This window comes from Lissotriton helveticus, chromosome 1_1 (genome assembly GCF_964261635.1).
Source record: "Lissotriton helveticus chromosome 1_1, aLisHel1.1, whole genome shotgun sequence".
Lineage (NCBI taxonomy): Eukaryota > Metazoa > Chordata > Amphibia > Caudata > Salamandridae > Lissotriton > Lissotriton helveticus.
Genome location: NC_136057.1, coordinates 89,043,963 through 89,067,646, shown reverse-complemented (window position 1 = coordinate 89,067,646; position 23,684 = coordinate 89,043,963).

Here is a 23,684-nt window from a genome sequence, read left to right as displayed (position 1 = left end):
TTCAAACAATCTTTTATTGCACCACCAATATTCGCTTTTACTAGAGCCAAGAACCTTGGAGAAATCCTACAAAACAGACCCCCTGAACCTACAACTTATTCAGGTACCAAACCTTGCCTCAACTGTGGCAATTGTAACAGCATAATCAGGGGAAACACGATTAACCACCCAACGCAAGGACATCCTATCAAACTCAAAGTAAATGCCACATGCGACTCCAGCAATTTGATCTATGGAATAAGATGTCCCTGCGGAAAAATGTACGTGGGCAAAACAGAACGCCGCATCAAAGTGCGTTTAACAGAACACAAATCAAACATCCGATTGAAGAACACCAAGTCAGCTTTATCAGCACACTTTGTAGAACAATATCACAATATTTCTCAAATGAAATTCACCATACTAGAGACAGTTCAGAAAATGGAGGGGAGAGACAATTCTAAACATCTCCTAAAAAGAGAAAACTTTTGGATTCAAAAACTTTCCACACAAATGCCGATGGGGTTAAATGATAGAATTGAACTGGCATGTTACCTGTAACTACTGCTCTAATGACTGTATCTTGTACATAATGTGTGAAACCCACATAGACACTAATAATATACATACCACATTCACCTCGCAACACCATTGCACTTTAGATAGCACCACGCACTAAGCATTCCATCACCACATAAACCCACTCAGGGTTCGCTACCCTCACGAATTTTTTTCCGTGTACATTTACCGCTAACATTTTACAGCATTATTTTTATCTTTTTTCCTTTTTTCATCATTGCTCAACCTGAACGCATTGCACCCAGCGAGAAACATTAAACATCACAGAGAACCACACGTCTCGAACAGACACTACCGATAGTCTGTTTACCCTGTTGACGGTCACATGACCGGAACATTTCCCAAAACACCACAGAGCGCAGACGGAGCTTGTTCCGAGCTGCCGTCTTACAAGCCCGCTCGCGGATTTGAACACGCAATCTCAGTATCTCAGGTCAGTACACAGCAACTCATAAGCTGCAAGCCCTGTTTCATTTCAATCACCCAGTGCGCCATTAACCGTCGTCTTTTTACCGTTCCCACAGATGTAACCAAACCACATAAAGACAGGCTTGTGAGTAACATTTTCCAGCTACCATTGTTTTCACTGCATGCAGAATCTCAAGTGACAGCATTACTCACAATATGTTTTCATGTTATTTAAACGATCATGTTGCATGTTACATGACAGTGAATAAGATAACATTATAATTAGCACTATATTATGTTCACAGTGTCGATTCCCTGACGAAGGGCATGATTGTAATGCCCGAAATGCATTGGATTCTACTTTAAGACATTGCCTGAAATGCATAAGATCACATCGTATATGAAAACTTAAGAATGTATCAAAGTTGACTTAACATGAAGATAAATTGGATTCATTAAAAAGTCTAACAAGGATCAAAGGAACTGAATGTGAAGTCTTTTTTCTATAGAAAAGACAACCAAAATGTGTGCCTCAAAGGGATGAAACTAGATATCATCTATTTTCACTTCTCACTTAGTATTTTCCGACGTCGTTGGACCTACGCCGTCACCTTTAGGAGCACCAAAAAACGATAAACTTTTCTCTCAAAAAAAACTTTTTCAAAAAACCCAAGCTGTGCATCCATCCGATAATCTATACTTGTTAACAGGGACATTGGCACACTTGTTATGGCACTGCCCAAAGTTGGGGCGGTACTTGCCCACGATCTTAGATGAGCTGGATGAGACGGTTCAGATTACATTTCCCCGGCTTCCAGAGCATACTCTGCTGGGGCTTCCCCATTCTAAGTTCTTCCCTCTGCGCTCGCTGAAGGGTAGGCAGATCACACTGGCGCTATTGGCCGCGAGGCAGGTCCTGCTGGCGAATTGGGGTAACCCGGCGGTACCGGATCCCCGAGATTGGTTCCAACGGCTCTGGCACATATTAGCAATGGAAAGGCTCTCGATGGGGATGGATGGGAAAGGCTCGGAGTATGCTAAATTGTGGGGCCCGTTCTTGCATCTCCTGTCCAAGGACCTACGAGAAGTAACTTGCCCGAAATACCTTCAGATCCTACAACTCATTCCCTTAGAATCGGACAGGGCTTACCCAGGGGGTTGAACCTTCCTTTAGAGCATTGCTGGATTTTATAGTACTTGTATAGCTAAAGCTGATGCGGAGTGCGGGTGGGATAGGGAGAGGGGCGAGGGTGTGTGTGTGTGTGTGTTTCTGGGGGCAAGGGGGGGAGTTGGGAGAGGGTATTTACATTCTCATTAGTTCATTTCCTGAAAAGGCGGTGGCCTCAGCACAGGCGGGGCGGTCACTTCGGTTCACAGCATTTCGCGGGGCCGTCCTCCGGGATGTAGGTCCAGACGCCGTGTTGATGCACTGTGTTTTCGCCCTGCCGGCAAGTTGATGTGGGCAGCTGGGCTGTGTACCATATGTCTTTCTGCACAATAAAAATGATTGACTCTAAAGTGCATCCACATATTAAACTTAAATACCACAACAATCAATCATAAATAAATACAGTGAATTGAAAATACATGTAATTAAAACAATACAAAACTTGATTACAGCAAGCAAAATACATCGTAGTGAATACAAATAGGTCAATTTATTTTAAGAAAGCACCCAAAAACCTAATTAAATGATAACAAATATTCACAGAGGAAGGGTTTAAAAACAGTTAAGTGCTTGTTTGTACATTACTACAGAATACCTTAATATCACAGGATAGAAAAAAAAATTCTGCAGATAAAAAAGATCAAGACAGAATAAAAAGCACATTATTCAAATGATGTGCAACAACTCCACAATATTGATAGCATGAATGTGGGGAGACCCCATCCCTCTAGATCCACACATTATCACCCCACAGCATGTGGTTACCTGAATATCATGAAAAATCCACGCCCAAGGGGACAATTGATGGACTTTAAATACAATTGCATCTCACCACTTCGTGCAAACATACAGCCCAGCTGTAATCTTCTTATTTCTAGACAATGTTCCAAGTCAAGCTGGAAACTTTCATTTCTAGCACGCTTTTTTAAGTGACACTTTAAGGCGCTACTATGTAGACACAATAACACCCCATCATGATTTAAGGCAAACTTTGGTATACAATAGGAGTGAACAGACCCAAAAGTTTACATCTTTTTATTATCCCATATAAGTTCCCACCAAGTTACATTTTTCAATGCATTTTTAGGACTGCTGAATAATTATTGAAAATATTAAATTATTTGGCAGTGGGCACGGAAGGTAATACCCATCAAGCCCAGCTCAAGACAGATCATGTCAACAGAGCTGGAGAGCTTACACCAAGGTAGCTCTTCCATGAAACTGATTCAATATTGGAGATAAACGAAGAAAGCTTCTATTCCATATAAAGCATCAGGAACCACGCTAGCAATATACACCTTTAACAGTAAAAAAGATGTCCCTCCTTCTTTGTACAATAAAAACACATAAAAGGGCCAATTCTCGTAGACTTTGCAGCCTGAGAGGTATTACATGGGACCCAAGAAACATTATTTGAGATGTTTTCATGTAATTATGTGTTTAGTTTTACCACCTCCAATTTTTTTCAATACCCAAATCTGGTATAATGGAAGAAGAAGATGCGTACAGAGCACAAAAATTAGTACATAAAAGATTTTCATCATTAGGAGTTGGAGTTTTGATGGTGAGCACTACCCAAACTTCTTTTTATTATGAGTCAGAATGTACGCATATCGCGAGAAGAAACCGCAGACTGAAGAACAGATCTTAACTTTGCGTCTTTGGTTGATTTATTAATTTTCCTTTCTAACTTAGAACATTTGGTAGCTCTATATCTCTGAGACATATCCAGATACCTAGGAGTCTTGGTATACATTTTTTGTTTCATTACAAAGTTATCCTGGAGCAAGCACAGGAATGCCTCAAATTTAGTGACATCCAAAGATGTCTGGGGATATTACTCGATCGGCACCTTAACTATAAGCCATATTTGGTATCAAGGCAAGTAAAAGCAAACCAGCTGCTATTTGATTCAAAATCTTATAAGAAAAACTCAGAAACTGTTCAACAAATCGTTTGCTGAAGGTCGTAGCAGCTAAATTCTTGCCCTCAATATCGTACGGATCGGAACTGCTTAAAACTCATGATGCATCAGGTTTGAACGCCACTCAATCTAGCTTTTTCAAGAAATAATTTTTGGTCCCACGATGCACATAACAAGCTCACATCAGGCTGGAGTTCGGATTAAAAATCCAGATTCAGGCAAGACAAGATGCCCTCATAAAAATTTACTGGAGAATGAGGGCAGAAGAGGCAAACTCCCTCGCCCATCATTGTTGGCAGGAAATCGAAAAACAATCTACACAAAAGAACTCAGGCCACTTTGTTCTACTGCAATCACTTTCCTCTCTAAAGTTAGAAGAGGCTCGGCACACAGTATGGGCCTACTCCGAGTTCAAACAAACTATTAACAAAGCCATCAGGCTGCAATAACTTCTAAAGCAACTTTGATGAACAAAAACTATGCGTGGGTGGCGATGCCAACATATAAAACTCTAAAACCTCAACTGTACTTGCTGGACCACTTCTCAAGATCAAAAGAAGTGCAACCTGATGTTAATGAGGTCTATCAGCAACCCTATAGCCACTGAATAGAAAAAGAAATGCAGAGAGGCGCTCTGTTCACACAGCCAACATCAAACCTGAACAAACCTAATGCGCAATTAGAGAACTTGCACACGGACACAAGCAACCAACACATAGGCACCCCACGAGTTCTTAGAAAGCAGACCCGTAAGCTCTTGGGAGTTCTCCTAGCTCAGGATTATTGATTTCGCCAAGAACTCATTATGCATGAACCGCTATTCCTTACGGGTTCATTCCTGACGTCTTCCAGTGCACGACTTTACGTCAATGCTAACATTTCAAGGCACCTACCAGGTATAAACATACCTTCCCGTGCCCAAGCAAGTGGGAGGAAACCTCGACTTTAGAGGAGCCCGTGTCCTGGCTTGACGCACTGACAAAAGGCGCTGTCATCCCTGCTCGCAGAGAATCCGGCTTCCAGTGTTCTGCCTACCTTCGCGGGGCGTTAGAGTTCGAGACCCGGAAAGAGATTCCCACCTCTCTCATTCTAAGGTGTGGAGCAGACTAGAACCTAGAGGGACTCTTGGCATGCCATACTATAGCATACCATACTATAGCATACCATACTATAGCATACCATACTATAGCATACCATACTATAGCATACCATACTATAGCATACCATACTATAGCATACCAAACTATAGCATACCAAACTATAGCATACCAAACTATAGCTTACCATGCTATAGAATACAGCACCTATTTCTTACCTTGTACTACACTTAGGTTAGGTACACCGGGGTAGAACTAGTTAGAGAAGCATCTTATGAGTACTCACATTTTAGCTTGTGTTATTTATGTATATGAATATGTGTCATAGCTAAAAGATAATGCTTGCGCAGTATTATTTCTTTCTACTGCTTACGCTTTACATAATATATCTCGCATACTGTCTTACGATTGTAACAGCTCATATCTCTTACACGAGAAACAAGACTGTTCAGTAAATCCTTTTATTGAAACGCCCGTCTATTCTTTCTGTGTAACTCTGAAGAAACTAAGCATGCATGAAAAGCTGAGTGAAACTGTTATCTGTTGTTTCCACGATTCTGTGAGTATTCCGATTCTAAAGGGAAACAAAGTTCTCATGTTTATGCGGTTGCCAGAAACTACTCCCTTCTTCTTTACAAGGAGTTTCTAGTGGCCTCTAAGTTAGCTGGCAAACAAAGTAATTAAGTTTAATTTACTCGAGTAGGAGAGTAGGGTCTGCAATCCTATGATCACCCAGATTTTTGCTTTTTGCTGCACTGGTTTACGACTTTCCCTGGCTGTGGGCCTGCTAATCAGACTCACAGCGTAGCTGTTCTCTCTATCCAAATTGTACTCAGGTACTGAATTGGCACTGGGCCCTCTCCAAGTCCCTGTACTCAGGGCTGAGGTGTACCCAGAAGTCTCCCAGGGGCTGAAGCATGTATTATGCCACCCCTGGGCTGACTAACTAAACTGACACAACTGGCTGCACGACAGCTGGGGCAAGGTGGTGTACTCACCCTTTGCTTTAGATATAGTATACCTATATCTAACCCTAAAAATGGACACACAGATCTCCTATCAGTCACTCCTATGGCAGGCCTTAACAATCCTGAAGGCAGAGTGCTGGGAATCGTGTGAGATGGTGCTCTGGCATGAGCTGAGCCTGTCTGCGGCTTTCGGGATCCATCCCTTAGCCGTTTCCATGATATCGCATACCATATACTCTTAAGTGCATTATAATCCTCGCGGTTATATGCCAACTCTGGTATCGCTTTATCAAAACATGTCGAGTAAGGTGTCATACGAATTGGAATACTAACCCCTCGCCAATTCTGGCGACGGGGTTAGCATTCCACCCTTCTAGAGGGACACGACATGTATGTAACCTGTAACCCCGGTTAAAGTCAGACAGAGCCTTAGCATCCACAAAATGGATGCTGCCACCGAGACACAAGTCTGCCCTCCTGCTGCTGGGAGTCCTCCCAGAGCAGGAGGCAAGGACAAAGGGTTTCCTGCCAGGGGCGGTGCCAGCACCGTCCCAGACAGGGTTTTGTGTATTCCAGGTAGGCAGGGCTACAGAGGAAGGTGACTGCAAGTGGCACCCCGGTGCTCACTGTGCATAGGCCGGCTGAAACCAGTTCCAGGGGCACTCCAGCCCCTGGCCTGGGGAAAGCCCGCCAAAGGAGAGGGGTGTAACCACCCCCCTCCTGGTCCCACCCATAGGGCAGGACTTAGTCGCGTGCCAGCCCCCTTTTCCCAGATAAAGGTAGGAGCAGGCCCCCTTCCAAATTAGATCATCTTTGGAATCAAGACACGACTTTCTACGAAAGGACATCAAGATTTCTTCTTCAAGATTCTCCCTTGTGGCTAAGGAGTAGTCACCCTGCATCCGCAGGCACCATCGCAAGAACACTGCGGTCTGCTGCAAGTCCTTCCTCCGGAATCCGACTGCCCAGCTCGACGAGAACCGGCTTCCCTGGCACCTCTGACCTCTACCCACCTCTACAGCCAAGCTGAGAACCGTGGGTGCGACGAGACCTCGAGGGACCGGCCATCTTCAAGACTGCACGACTTCCTTCCAGCACGACCGCCGAGGGATCCTCTGGTGAGTGCTTTGGGGACCGAGAAGCCCCGACCCTGAGCAGCTCCAGCACCGAAGTCCAGCCCCCCAGCATCTCCACGATCTGCGTGGGGCTCTTCTGCTTTTTGCTGCTCACCGCGTTGTTTGGCTACTAGCCCGCTGGCTTGTGGCCTTCCTGACGACGCCCGACGACATCACTGCTGCTGGTCTGGTTGCTCCAGACTGGCCCTTGCTCCCTTCCAAAAGAGGAGCACCCCGGACCCTCCTGGTCCACTCCAGACGCCATTTTAGGTCCACCGCGTGGGCTTGAATTTGCCAAGACTTGTTGCCCCAATCCTGGGTCCAGCGACGTCGAAAGCATCATCCATCGTGGGACAGCTCGTACCTCCATCCTGGTCACCGACAACGCCTCCTGGTCCGTGAGACTACAGAGCCCAGCAGCTCCCACTCACCTGACTGCGGTGACTTCGCCCGGTGCCATCCTGGTGCCCACTTAATCACTGGCTAGTGATTCAAGAACTTGGTCCCCTCTGCTTTCAGGTTTCTTCTTCCCTGATCCAGGCTTGGATCTCTTCGAACTTTTCTTCACTGGCCGCCTGCCAGCAACTTCTTCTTCAGGCTCCTGGTTCGTCAACGAGGAATCCCGACGTCTTTTCAGACCTATGCAGCCGCAGCCCCTGGGCTAGGTAACTTCGGCATTTCGGTGCCCCAGCATAGCCTCACTATCCAAGGGTCCAGATCCACTGTCGTTTTCGACCTACCTAGTCGGGTTCGCCCGAGAACAGTAACTTTGTGAGTTCTAGCTTCCATAGGCTTTTTCCCGCCTTACGCGTGAGAGTTCCCACTCTGCACGTGGTGTCCCTAGGCCTCCTGCTCCTAACCTGAGTATTCAGTATTGTAGGCCTAGCGTTTCTAAAGCCTCTGAGAATTGTTACTTACCTGCTAGTAATTCGCATTCCACTTTTAGAGTATATGGTTTTTCGTGCCCCTCGGGCATTTGTGTAAATTGTGCGACTTAAAGTATTTTTATAAGAGTTTTGTTGTGTGCTTAGCTCCCTGTCTCATAAAGAGCCAGGGTAGTCTTGTTATAAATAAATACACTGTTTATTTTCATAACAACTTGTGTGGTGTCCTTTCACTGGGTGATCAAGGGGTAATGTGATGGTAAAACAGCTGGCTTAACACGCCCTCTAGAGTCTTAGCCTTAGACTGCTCGTATCCATGCTACTAGGATAGCTGGTCTATAAGGTTGACTTACAACCAATCATCAATAAGGGTTGTTTGGACTGATATATAGTGATCACTAGAATAGTGAGCACTGCACATCAGGCCAACTTCTCACATTGGTGAGCAGCGGTTGGGATTTGAGCTTGCTGTTGTTTTACCACACATATCCTAAGAATATCTTGTGAAAGATCACATAAGTACTAAAGGTACATATAACTTAGCTTAGAATACTCTGAGTTCTACTGAACCAGCTGTTGTAGCTCCTAGGGCCTAGCACACCCTAAACTACAACTCTAGCAAGGGATCAGTAGGTAAACATATAGTGTAGGTAAGTGCACCACTTACACCTCACTAGAAAAGCATGTCTACCCAGGGAGAGTCCTCAGGGACCCCTCTAGTGGTGATTGACCCTCCACAGGTCAGCTCAAGATATGCAGCTCTCAGTTTCCAGGAGTTGAGACACTTGTGTACCTCCAGGAAATTGAAACAGGGGGCTAACCCCACCACTCCCTTCCTGTTGGATCTCTTAGAGACCTATGATGTTAGTAGAGCATCTCAGGGAGAGGGGAATATGCCAGCCTTAGAGGGGCACCTTGGTGATCCAGACCTCCACAACACTGTAAATGCAGTTGGGGAGGAGGATCCTGAGGAACTCTCTGGGGATGAGGTAGACAAAGGTCTTGAGGTAGTCAGAAGGCTAACTAGGGCCAACTTAGACTTGCTTGGGCTAGGATCTGGGGGACCCCCAGTACTGACCCTAAGTAGGCCTAACCTTGGAGTTAGGAGAGATAGATCTCTTTCTAGGGACTCCAATAGATCTCTGCACTCTAATGCCTCTTCTCAGAGGAGAAGGAACTCTCCCCAGAGGAGATTGACTTCCCCTCAGAGAATGGAGCATGAAGCTAGGATGAGACAGGCTGCTCTGAGGATTGAAAGGGAAGAAATTGCCCTGGCCAAAGAGAAGCTTGCCTTGGCTAGAGAGCAGCAGATGAGTGGGTTAGCTCCCACTGGTGGCAGCAATCTCCCAAGAGATAGAGAGAAGGGTTTAGATACTAAACACCTGACTAAGATAGTGCCCCCCTTTAAGCAAGGGGATGACATCCAGAAATGGATGGCTGCTCTGGAGAGGGCCTGCACTGTGCAGTGCATTCCCCGGAGTCAGTGGGCAGCTATACTGTGGCTCTCCTTTGATGGTAAAGGTAGAGATAAGCTCCTCACTACAAGAGTGGAGGATGCTAATGATTACCAGGTCCTGAAAAATGCACTGATTGATGGGTTTGGTTTAACCACTGAGCAGTACAGGTTGCTGTTCAGAGACACCCAGAAAACTCAGTCTCAGGACTGGTCTGACTTTGTGGATTGTGCCACTAAGGCTTTGGAGGGCTGGTTGCTGGGTAGCAAGGTTACTGATTACACAGGGTTGTACAATCTCATGATGAGAGAACAAATTTTAAATAATTGTCAGAACCAGTTGTTGCACCAGCACCTTGTCGATTCAGATCTGACCTCTCCCCAAGAATTGGGAAAGAAGGCAGACAAATGGGTCAGAACAAGGATCAAGCAGAACCAGAACCAGAACCAGAACCAGGGTGGTCAGAAGAAAGCAGACCAGAAGGGTAATGCTAAGAGTGAACAAAATGACCAGAAGTCTTCACCAGGTCCCCAACAAACCAAAGAGGGTGGGGGTCAGGCTTCCCAGAAGAAGAAGACTCAAGAAGGCCAGTCAAAGAGGTGGTGCCAGTACTGCAAAAGTAAGTCTCACTGGTTTAGTGAGTGCACCAAAAGAGGAGGACAAACTCCTGCCACTACAGCCCCTAAGGCAACTGCACCCCCTAGTACAGTCAGTAGTGGTAGTGTACCTCCCAAGGCATTAGTTGGGTTAACCTTGGGAACTGAGGGGTCTGACAACTTAGTTGGCACACTCACTCAGGCTGTCCTTGTCTGTACAGGGGATATGGATATATCCCCTGATATAAGTCCCAATACTTTGGGCAAATACAGGCAGACACCTTTGATTAATGGCAAGATGGCTCAGGCCTATAGGGACACTTGTGCCAGTGTCACCATGGTGACACCTAACTTCGTGGACCCTGGACAGATCATGCCAGGTACAGATTTCCTGGTGACCAATGCCAGCAACGTCACTACCAGTCATAGTATGGCGATTGTGGCTTTCTCCTGGGGTGGAGTGAAGGGACAAAAGAAAGTTGTAGTCAGTTCAGACCTCCCAGTTGATTGTTTGTTGGGCAATGATTTGGAGTCATCACTATGGTCAGAAGTGGAGCAGAGGACTCACATGGAGATGTTAGGCTTGCCAGCACATGTGCTTGCTGTGACTAGGTCACAGGCCAGAAGATGCCCCACTGAACAGGTGCTGGATCCTGAAAGAATGGACCAGACACCTTCCAAGAAGAAGAGCAGTAAGGGTAAGGCTTTGCCTTCCCCCTTGCCCCAGGTTGAGGATCAGGTCTCTGAGGAGGCTGATCTAAGAGAGCTGAGGGAAACTGAGCCTAAAGAGCTTGAACTTGATCAAGTTGAGTTTCTGGGCTCAGGGGGACCCTCCAGAGCAGACCTGGGGAAGGCACAGTTAGACTGCCCTTCCCTTGAACGCCTCAGACAGCAGGCTGCTGCTGAGGCTGCAGGGAATGCCACAGGTGCCCACAGGGTATACTGGGAAGATGGACTCCTGTACTCTGAGTCAAGAGACCCCAAGCCTGGTGCAACCAGGAGGCTGGTCATCCCCTTGTCTCTGAGAGGTTTCCTTCTCACCTTGGCCCATGAGATTCCCCTTGCAGGTCATTTAGGTCAGACAAAAACGTGGGACAGGCTTGTCTCACACTTTCACTGGCCCCACATGAATGAGAATACCAAGGAGTTTTGTCGCTCCTGTGTCACTTGCCAAGCCAGTGGTAAGTCAGGTGGCACAACAAAGGCCCCCCTCATACCACTACCTGTGGTGGGGGTCCCCTTTGAAAGAGTGGTGATTGACATTGTTGGTCCAATGGAATCCCAGACAGCATCAGGGCACAAGTTTATACTGGTGGTGGTGGATCATGCCACCAGGTATCCTGAAGCTATTCCACTTAGGACCACTACAGCACCTGTAGTGGCAAGGGCCCTAGTTGGAGTGTTCTCCAGAGTGGGCTTCCCTAAGGAGGTTGTTTCTGACAGAGGTACAAACTTCATGTCAGGGTATCTGACTGCAATGTGGAAGGAGTGTGGTGTGAACTACAAGTTCACCACACCCTACCACCCACAATGCAATGGGCTTGTTGAGAGATTCAACAGGACCCTCAAAGGGATGATTCATGGGCTACCTGAACCTCTTAGGAGAAGATGGGATGTCCTGATCCCCTGCCTCTTGTTTGCTTACAGAGAGGTCCCACAGAAGGGGGTTGATTACAGCCCTTTTGAGCTTCTGTATGGGCATCCTGTAAGAGGACCCCTGTGTTTGGTGAAGGAAGGATGGGAGAGACCTCTCAAAAAGCGTGCAACCAACATAGTGGACTATGTACTTGGTCTCCGCTCCAGGATGGCTGAGTACATGGAAAAGGCATCTAAAAACCTGGAGGCCAGCCAAGAACTTCAAAAAGCTTGGCATGACCAAAAGGCTGTTCTGACTGTGTACCAGCCAGGACAGAAGGTGTGGGTGCTGGAGCCAGTGGCCCCAGCAGCTCTGAAAGACAAATGGTCTGGGCCCCACACCATAATTGAGCAAAAGGGAGAGGTTACCTACTTGGTGGACCTTGGAACTCCCAGGAGCCCTCTCAGAGTGCTCCATGTAAACAGGCTCAAGACATATGTTGACAGGAAGGACATGAGCTTGCTCATGGCCACAGATGAGGGACAGGAGGAAGAGAGTGACCCTCTCCCAGACCTGCTCACTCAGAATCCTGATGATGGATCAGTAGATGGTGTTGTCTTTTGTGGCAGCCTCACTGAACATCAGCAACAGGATTGCAGGCAAGTTCTGCAATCCTTCAGACATATGTTCTCTCTGACACCCAGCCAAACTGATTGGTGTACCCATGATGTTGACACTGGAGACAGTCTGCCTGTCAAGTGTAAAATCTACAGACAGCCTGATCATGTTAGAGACTGCATCAAAACAGAAGTGCAGAAAATGTTGGAGCTGGGAGTCATTGAGCCCTCAGATAGCCCTTGGGCTAGCCCAGTAGTTCTATTGCCAAAGCCTCACACCCAGGGTGGTAAGAAAGAGATGAGGTTTTGCGTAGACTACAGAGGCCTCAATGCAGTCACTAAGACTGATGCCCACCCAATACCAAGAGCAGATGAACTTATAGATAAATTGGCTTCTGCCAACTTCTTAAGTACATTTGATTTGACAGCTGGGTATTGGCAAATCAGGTTAGCTGAGGAGGCCAACCCCAAGACAGCATTTTCTACCCCTGGTGGGCATTATCAATTTGTGGTAATGCCCTTTGGGTTGAAAAATGCACCTGCCACCTTCCAAAGGTTGGTGAATCAAGTCCTCACTGGGCTGGATGACTTCTGTGCAGCATATCTTGACGATATTGCTGTCTTTAGCTCCACCTGGGAGGATCACCTGGTCCACCTGAGGAAAGTGTTAGAGGCTCTGCAAAAGGCAGGCCTCACTATCAAGGCCACTAAGTGCCAGATAGGGCAGACACAGGTTGTATACCTGGGCCACCTTGTAGGTGGAGGCCAGGTTCAGCCACTGGAGAGTAAGATACAGGCCATCAAGGACTGGACTCCTCCAATCACCCAGACTCAGGTTCGAGCTTTCTTGGGCCTGACTGGGTACTATAGGAAGTTTGTCAGAAATTATGGGTCCATAGTGACCCCTCTTAATGACCTGACAAGCAAAAAGATGCCAAAGAAAGTTCAGTGGACAGCAAGCTGTCAGAAAGCATTCAATGACCTAAAGCAGGCCATGTGCACAGCACCTATCCTCAAGAGTCCAGATTACTCCAAGCCATTCATTGTCCAAACAGATGCTTCTGAGTTGGGTGTGGGAGCTGTTCTGTCTCAGCTGAATTTTGATGGTAATGATCAGCCTATTGCTTTCATTAGTAGGAGGCTGACCCCCAGAGAGAAAAATTGGTCAGCTATTGAGAGGGAGGCCTTTGCTGTGGTTTGGGCCCTGAAGAAGCTGAGGGCCTACTTGTTTGGCACTCACTTAACCATTCAGACCGACCATAAGCCCCTCTTGTGGCTAAATCAGATGAAGGGTGAAAACCCCAAACTGCTTAGGTGGTCCATTTCCCTACAGGGGATGGATTTTACAGTGGAGCATAGACCTGGTACTGATCACAGCAATGCTGATGGGCTCTCCAGGTATTTCCACTTAGAGCAAGAAGACTCACCTGGTCAAGGTTAGTTTATTGTCCCAAAGTTTGGGGGGGGGGTCATGTAGGAGAGTAGGGTCTGCAATCCTATGATCACCCAGATTTTTGCTTTTTGCTGCACTGGTTTACGACTTTCCCTGGCTGTGGGCCTGCTAATCAGACCCACAGCCTAGCTGTTCTCTCTATCCAAATTGTACTCAGGTACTGAATTGGCACTGGGCCCTCTCCAAGTCCCTGTACTCAGGGCTGAGGTGTACCCAGAAGTCTCCCAGGGGCTGAAGCATGTATTATGCCACCCCTGGGCTGACTAACTAAACTGACACAACTGGCTGCACGACAGCTGGGGCAAGGTGGTGTACTCACCCTTTGCTTTAGATATAGTATACCTATATCTAACCCTAAAAATGGACACACAGATCTCCTATCAGTCACTCCTATGGCAGGCCTTAACAATCCTGAAGGCAGAGTGCTGGGAATCGTGTGAGATGGTGCTCTGGCATGAGCTGAGTCTGTCTGCGGCTTTCGGGATCCATCCCTCAGCCGTTTCCATGATATCGCATACCATATACTCTTAAGTGCATTATAATCCTCGCGGTTATATGCCAACTCTGGTATCGCTTTATCAAAACATGTCGAGTAAGGTGTCATACGAATTGGAATACTAACCCCTCGCCAATTCTGGCGACGGGGTTAGCATTCCACCCTTCTAGAGGGACACGACATGTATGTAACCTGTAACCCCGGTTAAAGTCAGACAGAGCCTTAGCATCCACAAAATGGATGCTGCCACCGAGACACAAGTCTGCCCTCCTGCTGCTGGGAGTCCTCCCAGAGCAGGAGGCAAGGACAAAGGGTTTCCTGCCAGGGGCGGTGCCAGCACCGTCCCAGACAGGGTTTTGTGTATTCCAGGTAGGCAGGGCTACAGAGGAAGGTGACTGCAAGTGGCACCCCGGTGCTCACTGTGCATAGACCGGCTGAAACCAGTTCCAGGGGCACTCCAGCCCCTGGCCTGGGGAAAGCCCGCCAAAGGAGAGGGGTGTAACCACCCCCCTCCTGGTCCCACCCATAGGGCAGGACTTAGTCGCGTGCCAGCCCCCTTTTCCCAGATAAAGGTAGGAGCAGACCCCCTTCCAAATTAGATCATCTTTGGAATCAAGACACGACTTTCTACGAAAGGACATCAAGATTTCTTCTTCAAGATTCTCCCTTGTGGCTAAGGAGTAGTCACCCTGCATCCGCAGGCACCATCTTAAGAACACTGCGGTCTGCTGCAAGTCCTTCCTCCGGAATCCGACTGCCCAGCTCGACGAGAACCGGCTTCCCTGGCACCTCTGACCTCTACCCACCTCTACAGCCAAGCTGAGAACCGTGGGTGCGACGAGACCTCGAGGGACCGGCCATCTTCAAGACTGCACGACTTCCTTCCAGCACGACCGCCGAGGGATCCTCTGGTGAGTGCTTTGGGGACCGAGAAGCCCCGACCCTGAGCAGCTCCAGCACCGAAGTCCAGCCCCCCAGCATCTCCACGATCTGCGTGGGGCCCTTCTGCTTTTTGCTGCTCACCGCGTTGTTTGGCTACTAGCCCGCTGGCTTGTGGCCTTCCTGACGACGCCCGACGACATCACTGCTGCTGGTCTGGTTGCTCCAGACTGGCCCTTGCTCCCTTCCAAAAGAGGAGCACCCCGGACCCTCCTGGTCCACTCCAGACGCCATTTTAGGTCCACCGCGTGGGCTTGAATTTGCCAAGACTTGTTGCCCCAATCCTGGGTCCAGCGACGTCGAAAGCATCATCCATCGTGGTCGCCGACAACGCCTCCTGGTCCGTGAGACTACAGAGCCCAGCAGCGCCCACTCACCTGACTGCGGTGACTTCGCCCGGTGCCATCCTGGTGCCCACTTAATCACTGGCTAGTGATTCAAGAACTTGGTCCCCTCTGCTTTCAGGTTTCTTCTTCCCTGATCCAGGCTTGGATCTCTTCGAACTTTTCTTCACTGGCCGCCTGCCAGCAACTTCTTCTTCAGGCTCCTGGTTCGTCAACGAGGAATCCCGACGTCTTTTCAGACCTATGCAGCCGCAGCCCCTGGGCTAGGTAACTTCGGCATTTCGGTGCCCCAGCATAGCCTCACTATCCAAGGGTCCAGATCCACTGTCGTTTTCGACCTACCTAGTCGGGTTCGCCCGAGAACAGTAACTTTGTGAGTTCTAGCTTCCATAGGCTTTTTCCCGCCTTACGCGTGAGAGTTCCCACTCTGCACGCGGTGTCCCTAGGCCTCCTGCTCCTAACCTGAGTGTTCAGTATTGTAGGCCTAGCGTTTCTAAAGCCTCTGAGAATTGTTACTTACCTGCTAGTAATTCGCATTCCACTTTTAGAGTATATGGTTTTTCGTGCCCCTCGGGCATTTGTGTAAATTGTGCGACTTAAAGTATTTTTATAAGAGTTTTGTTGTGTGCTTAGCTCCCTGTCTCATAAAGAGCCAGGGTAGTCTTGTTATAAATAAATACACTGTTTATTTTCATAACAACTTGTGTGGTGTCCTTTCACTGGGTGTTCAAGGGGTAATGTGATGGTAAAACAGCTGGCTTAACACGCCCTCTAGAGTCTTAGCCTTAGACTGCTCGTATCCATGCTACTAGGATAGCTGGTCTATAAGGTTGACTTACAACCAATCATCAATAAGGGTTGTTGGACTGATATATAGTGATCACTAGAATAGTGAGCACTGCACATCAGGCCAACTTCTCACAACTCGATAGGGGCATACTGACCTCAGTCCTATGCCAAAACTATAGGGTATATTATTCCAATGCGCAGAGCCTATTAGGAAAATAGGAACTACACTACAACATCAAGGCTCAGCTCTTTGGATTGAAGGACTCAAGAGAACCACGTGACTTCTCCATCTGAGACTACTGCATCATGCACATCGCAAGCAGACTGGGTTTCTGTGGTGAAATCAGACAGGTTGCACGGGTGCACTTTTGTTCCGGTGTTCCCCTATCACTTGGATTGCAGTACTGGTGTTGACGTTTTTCACCAAGTCATTCACCATTTCATATGTAGAAACCTACATCTTATACTCATTGCTCAGTCGAAACCCCAGAGAACAAATGCACCAGCGCAATCCAAGATCCCAGAGCTCTTTGTGTTAATTTGCATAGTTTGTGATACGATTGCAAAGAATTGGGGCAAAATTACCCGGCGCACAACCAGTCTAGTTACACCGACCCCTTTGCACTTTCAGTAGACTTTTTTGATATTACCATATGTACTGGTCCCCAGAAGATGCAAGGCAGAGCTTCCTATGGTGAGAGTCCAATCTGTGAGCTGCACGTGTGTTTACCTCAGCAGCAGGCACTCAAACAATTCGGCTATGTTTACATAAGTATTGATAATGCAAGCTTTCACCCCTTGGACATCTTGGCATTGAATAACAGACTTTTATTGGTTCCATACTTAATCTTATTCATTGCATTGACCTTGGAAGGATGAAAATCTGAGTTGACCTTCCAGGACCACAAGGCCAAAGATATCTGGGTGGACGTATTCCTTAATTGAGTAACCGGGCCCGGATGTACCAGGTTTTTGGATGCCATGCTGCTCAGCACAGGGGCTGTTGATACACGACCAAGCCTAGTTTTCACATTTGCCCATGATGGTCTCACTAGCGAGGGGGTGCCCTGTCTGCCCCGGTCATAATCCAGACAAAGACACCCAAAGGTTGTGTGCCTTGGGCATCTGAACTTGCAACACAGGTAGCACAACAGCAGAGGACTGCCCATGCCTTTCTCTGAACTTTCCTTTCTGCCTGAACTCTGAGACCCTCTGCCCTCCTTGCCCCATCCCAGTGACAAGGAGGACAGGGGTCCCGCAGAAGGCTTGAGTTCCCAGCAGAGGGCACCCTCCCTCGTTGGCATCTTGTCTCCTTGTCCCTAAGGGCCGGTTGCACAAGATGCACAGAAAGTATCTGCGGATGTTCGAGCGATGCCTTGACCTCGGGCACTGGCATGAACCATGACGACAGGGCGCTGACTGTGCTTCCTGGCTCTGCTGAAGACAACCTCAGGACATCCTTAGAGATGAAGGTTCTGCACCCGTGCTGCATGTTTAAAGGGCAGAAGGAGTGAAACAGCTCGGGCACTGAGAGTTGTTTCAAAGGGCCCACCTTTCCAATGAGAATGGAAGCCTTGGCAGCCTGCAGAGCCGTGTTGCAGCTCGACACGTGAAACATGGTTATTTTATGCAAGAGTTTTGTTCTGAAGCCATATTTTATTTGCTAAACTTGATAACATTTATTTCAACTAATCTTGTCACACATTAGGAAGTTCTCAAAACAACCGCGCATACTGATGGAAGGGAATACTTTAATTAATCTTAGTCACTGTTATTTACTCTAGCTGCCATTCCAATCCATTGTTTTACAGCTTGTCTGTGCCATTACAGACTGGAGTCACAAAGCGGTACTTATAATGCACAGGACAGTTATAGGAATACAATACATGGTGGAAATCTTGTTTACAATCTTGGACACTACACCTTTCTGTTCCCAACCCCACTAATGGAGTTGGCAGAGTCAGTAATCCCTGGCATCTAATCTTGGCGACTGCACTGATTAGGCACAGGCTCTGTTCACTCAGTCAACCCCAAATCAAATGCACTCCACAGTTCAGTCCCCTTTTCTCTTTGTGGATTTATTCTTAAACTTCGGTCTGCTGTTCAGTCTTTGTTCTCACATAGTTTTCAAGCCCCATGGTTACCTGCATTTGCCAAGTCTTGCTACTCTGATGCAATTGTATTCCTCTGTGAGAGTCTTAAGGTCAACAGACTTGAATCTGGCCTTCGTTCACATTCAGACAAGAGCCAGAGTGGCTGAAATTCTTTTCCATCCTGGCTCCAGCCCTATAGAACTCTCTGCCGGCTTCGCTAAGAAAGACTCAAAACCACTTAAGTTTTCAGAAGCAACTAAAAACCTGGTTGTTCTCCTCCTTGGCCTAGCCTGCCTTCCTCTTCTGCTGTCGTCTTACTTGTGACTGGCACCAGGAAGCCCCATTCTGGGAGCAGCGATGAGCTACAGAAATCTTTTTAACATAACATAACATTTGCATGTTGCAGTTTGGGCAGGTGTGTGATGCCTGCGTGCTAGAGTCCTGCTCTTGCAGCTTCTGAGCCTTTGGGACTGAGGTGGTGACCGCGCATGACCATAGCACGTTACACCTCACAGACCTAGAAAACTCAGCCACCTGCCTCGTCCTCAACATACCAACCTGCATGCACAGCACGTTACGCCTTGCAGACCGCACAAAACTCAGCCACCAGTCTCATTCTCAACCTACAAGCCTGCCTGCATAGCACGGTACACCACAGAGACCTTTCAAAATTCAGCCATCAGCCTCATCCTCAACCCATCAGCCTGCATGGATAACACGTTACACCTCACAGACCTTACAAAACTCAGCCACCAGCCTCGTCCTTAACGTAGCAGCCTGCATGCATAGCATGTTACACCTCAGACCTTATAAAACTCAGCCACCAGCCTCGTCCTCAACCTACCAGCCTGCATGCATAGCATGTTACACCTCAGACCTTATAAAACTCAGCCACCAGTCTCATCCTCAACCCACCAGCCTGCATGCATAGCACGTTACACCTCACAGACCTTACAAAACTCAGCCACCAGCCTCGTCCTTAACGTAGCAGCCTGCATGCATAGCATGTTACACCTCAAAGACCTTACAAAACTCAGCCACCAGTCTCATCCTCCACCCACCAACCTGCCTGCATAGCAGATTACACCTCACAGACCTTACAAAACTCAGCGACACACGTCGTTCTCAACCTTCCAGCCTGCATGCATAGCACGTTACACCTCACAGACCTTACAAAGCCAAGCCACCAGTCTCATCCTCAACCCACCAGCCTGCATGCATAGCACGTTACACCTCACAGACCTTACAAAACTCAGCCACCAGTCTCGTCCTCAACCTACCAGCCTGCATGCATAGCATGTTCCACCTCACAGATCTTACAAAGCCAAGCCACCAGTCTCGTCCTCAACCTACCAGCCTGCTTGCATAGCACGTTACACCTCACAGACTGTACAAAACTCAGCCAACAGTTTCATCCTCAACCGACCAGCCTCATGCATAACACGTTACTACTCACAGACCTTACAAAACTCAGCCACCAGCCTCATCCTCAACCTACCAGCCTGTATGCATAGCACGTTACACCCCAAAGACCTTTAAAACTCAGCCAGCAGTCTCATCCTCAACCCACCAGCCTGCATGTATAGCACGTTACACCTCAAAGAGCTGTACTGACTGCCTATCTGCAAATAAGCATCAGCCTTATGTACCTCAACAACATCATCTACTTGCACAAACCTGCCAGACATCTCTGTTCAGCCAGACTCCTACTTGTCCTCCTCCTCCTTCAGACACAGGACCAGATCCAGAGTTTGCGCCTCATCCCATCTCGCTAATAAATTTTAAAGCATGGTGGATGGCGGAACCTTGAAATTAATGCACCTGATACAAAAATATACCACTTATATAAGAAGATTCCCCTTGTTTTAACCCTTAGGTGGGGATCATGTGCACACTGATATAACACCCGCCAACACAGTGCCAGTTCAAACAGAACTAAAACAGGAGATAATCAAAAGCACAGGTGCACCATAAAAACAAACAGTTTTTCAATAGTCACTGGGTAAATATGAATGTCCAACAAGTCCGTTTTGTTCAAGATGATTTATTTTTCAACAAATTGAAAATAGAACAGCCGACGCGTTTCGTCCCAGCCGGGACTTCTTCAGGGCAATGGAAAATTCAATGTCCAGAAAGTGAAGATATAAACCAGCAAGAGTTGTTGGAACCAGCTGTGTGGCAGACCGCTCTGTCAATCCCTATTTTCAGTAAGAATGGTCAGTGTCCATATGGATGTTCAAGAGACGGTTCGATCATGCGCGGTCATGTATACACGGGGTCTTGGTAACACAAACTATAAACCTACTATCCAGGTCTAGAGAATAAAAAGAATACGTGTCCAATTCTTCATATGTTAATGAATATCAAGTGCACCATACATACGATGTGCACTAAAGTCTTTGGTTGACCAAGTGCCCCTTATAGTGGATATACTGCCATCAAACGAAATATCTTCATGGTTCCACCTCCGTAGTTCTCGGAGAAGAGAAATGTAGCGGAAAATAACCGCCCAACCGAAAGGTCCCCTCAGTGTGAATAACGCCTGATCAAGCGTTATTCACACTGAGGGGACCTTTCGGTTGGGCGGTTATTCATATTCATTAACATATGAAGAATTGGACACGTATTCTTTTTATTCTCTAGACCTGGATAGTAGGTTTATAGTTTGTGTTACCAAGACCCCGTGTATACATGACCGCGCATGATCGAACCGTCTCTTGAACATCCATATGGACACTGACCATTCTTACTGAAAATAGGGATTGACAGAGCGGTCTGCCACACAGCTGGTTCCAACAACTCTTGCTGGTTTATATCTTCACTTTCTGGACATTGAATTTTCCATTGCCCTGAAGAAGTCCCGGCTGGGACGAAACGCGTCGGCTGTTCTATTTTCAATTTGTTGAAAAATAAATCATCTTGAACAAAACGGACTTGTTGGACATTCATATTTACCCAGTGACTATTGAAAAACTGTTTGGTTTTATGGTGCACCTGTGCTTTTGTTTATCCCATCTCGCTAATAAAGCCTGGGACGATCTGCCCTTGTACGTCAGCTCTTGAATTCCCCAAGAAGCGGAAACCCTGCCTCTTCCCTTCGCCCCGAGCCTGGCTCGGCCCATATAACTCCAGCTTTAGTGGCAGAAAACCCTCCATGGTTACTTGTGTGCTGTACACATAACATAACTAACATAACATGGGATACCACAACACAACCTAACACAACACAACACAACACAACACAACATAACATAACAACATGACATTCTTCTGTGCATGGCACAGCATAACATAGCACAACACAATATAATATAACACAGCACAGCATAACGACATGACATAACACAACTGAACTAACATAACTTTGCACATGCAGGGATATGAATTTGATAATGGCAGTGAGACGAACAGGAGCAGTCCCTGTGGCAGGGAAGTGGTAACTTCCCCTAATTCTAGTCTTATTGACCATGGCAAACCCCAGCACTCATGTGGAAGCAGGATGGTTACGAGACATTATTTATTCCACTGAGAGGATAATGATGAACACTGTCTGCCGCTCCCAGCCAGCTTCTGGCAAGCCCATGCTCCTGCACCACGAGTGAAGCAGGGAGGGTGCCCACACAGAATTTCCAAGGTTTTACCCCCTCTCTGGAAGAGAAGCTAGGGAGCCAGCTTCTAATTTTAATATTTTCCCAGTCTACCACCAAGTATCCTGTATTTGCAGACATTAAGGTCTTCAGCAGTAGTCACAACGGGCCCGATTCACAAAACTAATTGAAAACAAAATCATAAACTTACTACTTTTGGTATTCACAGAAGGCATTTAGTAGTAGTAAAGTTAGGATTTTAAACTTAAGACAGACTTAAGACAGACTTAAGCTAGGATTTTGTCTTCAGTTTGTCTTAAGTCTGTCTTAAGTCTGTCTTAAAGTCTGTCTTAAGTTTGTCTTAAGTCTGTCTTAAGTTTGTCTTAAGTCAAACTTAAGACAAAATCCTAACTTTACTACTACTAAATGCCTTCTGTGTATACCAAAGTAGTACGTTTAGGATTTTGTCTTAAGTTAGTTCTGTGAATCGGCCCCAACATCTCTGCCCCGGCACACAAGATAGTGGTTCAGCACTCAATTCCAAAGTTGTTAAATGTGTATAGTGAAACTTGAGTCTATTGTACACAATTTGTAACTTCAAGCAATGTCATCATCTAGTCTCAATAAACAGATGTGAAGATAATTTCTTCTTTCAGTAAATCTTTATTCATCTCCATTTTTCTTAAAATCACCTCAATCGAACAGTAGCCAATGTATTTCGTCCGCCAAGAACTTCTTCAGGGCTCAGTACACATGTTGTCATCATTTATACTTCTTAGTTTGATGAGTATTGAAGTTGGTTGTTGTATATACAAGTTTAGAGTGCAATTGCTCCAGCTGTTTGCCAGTGTGGCGTCCGGTTCAAGTAAAGGACCAAGGAAATGAGGCAACCTTCTGGCATTGCATCCACGCTGTATTACAGATGCAGTAAAAGAGGCAAATACATAGTAATTGTGCACTGTGAGAAATCAGGACCTGTTTGCAGCGTCCCCCCCCCCACTTTTAGCCCCCATTTTGCCTACTAGGTGCTGGTTTTGTGACTCTGACAGCTCCATGGGCTCTGTTAACCAGACCCAGGGCCTCTGTTTGGATTGAAAGTATATTGTAATTCCGTATAATTAGAATTGGCAATGAGAGACCCTGCAAGTCCCTAGGATATAATAAGGTAAGGGGGGTTCAAACTACCTATAAGTGCCTAGTCACTAGTATATAATAGAGCAGGGAGTGTAGAGGCCCAGTAGATTTGCTGCACTGGAGTGTGATTTCCTAATTGCGATAAATAGCACCCCGCAATTAGGAAATCTCTATTCAGAAAGCACAGTAGTAGTTGCATCAACAATTTAAGAATCCGTGTTTGTTTGGTGCGCTACTAAGGTAATCGCATTCTTCAACTTCAATAATTGTGAGTTCTGTCAGAATTAGTGGCCGTCGTATTTTGTCATAGCCTGATGACCTCACAACTGAACATTGATGCTCAATTGGAAACAGCAGCGTGTGCATGCTGGAGATTCTGGACAGTATCCAAACAACATCGACCTGTGTGTGTGGCATCCACCGATAAAGACATCGAATGTCAAGAAAGGACACAGAGAAGGAGGCTGTGGCCTGGAAACGCAAA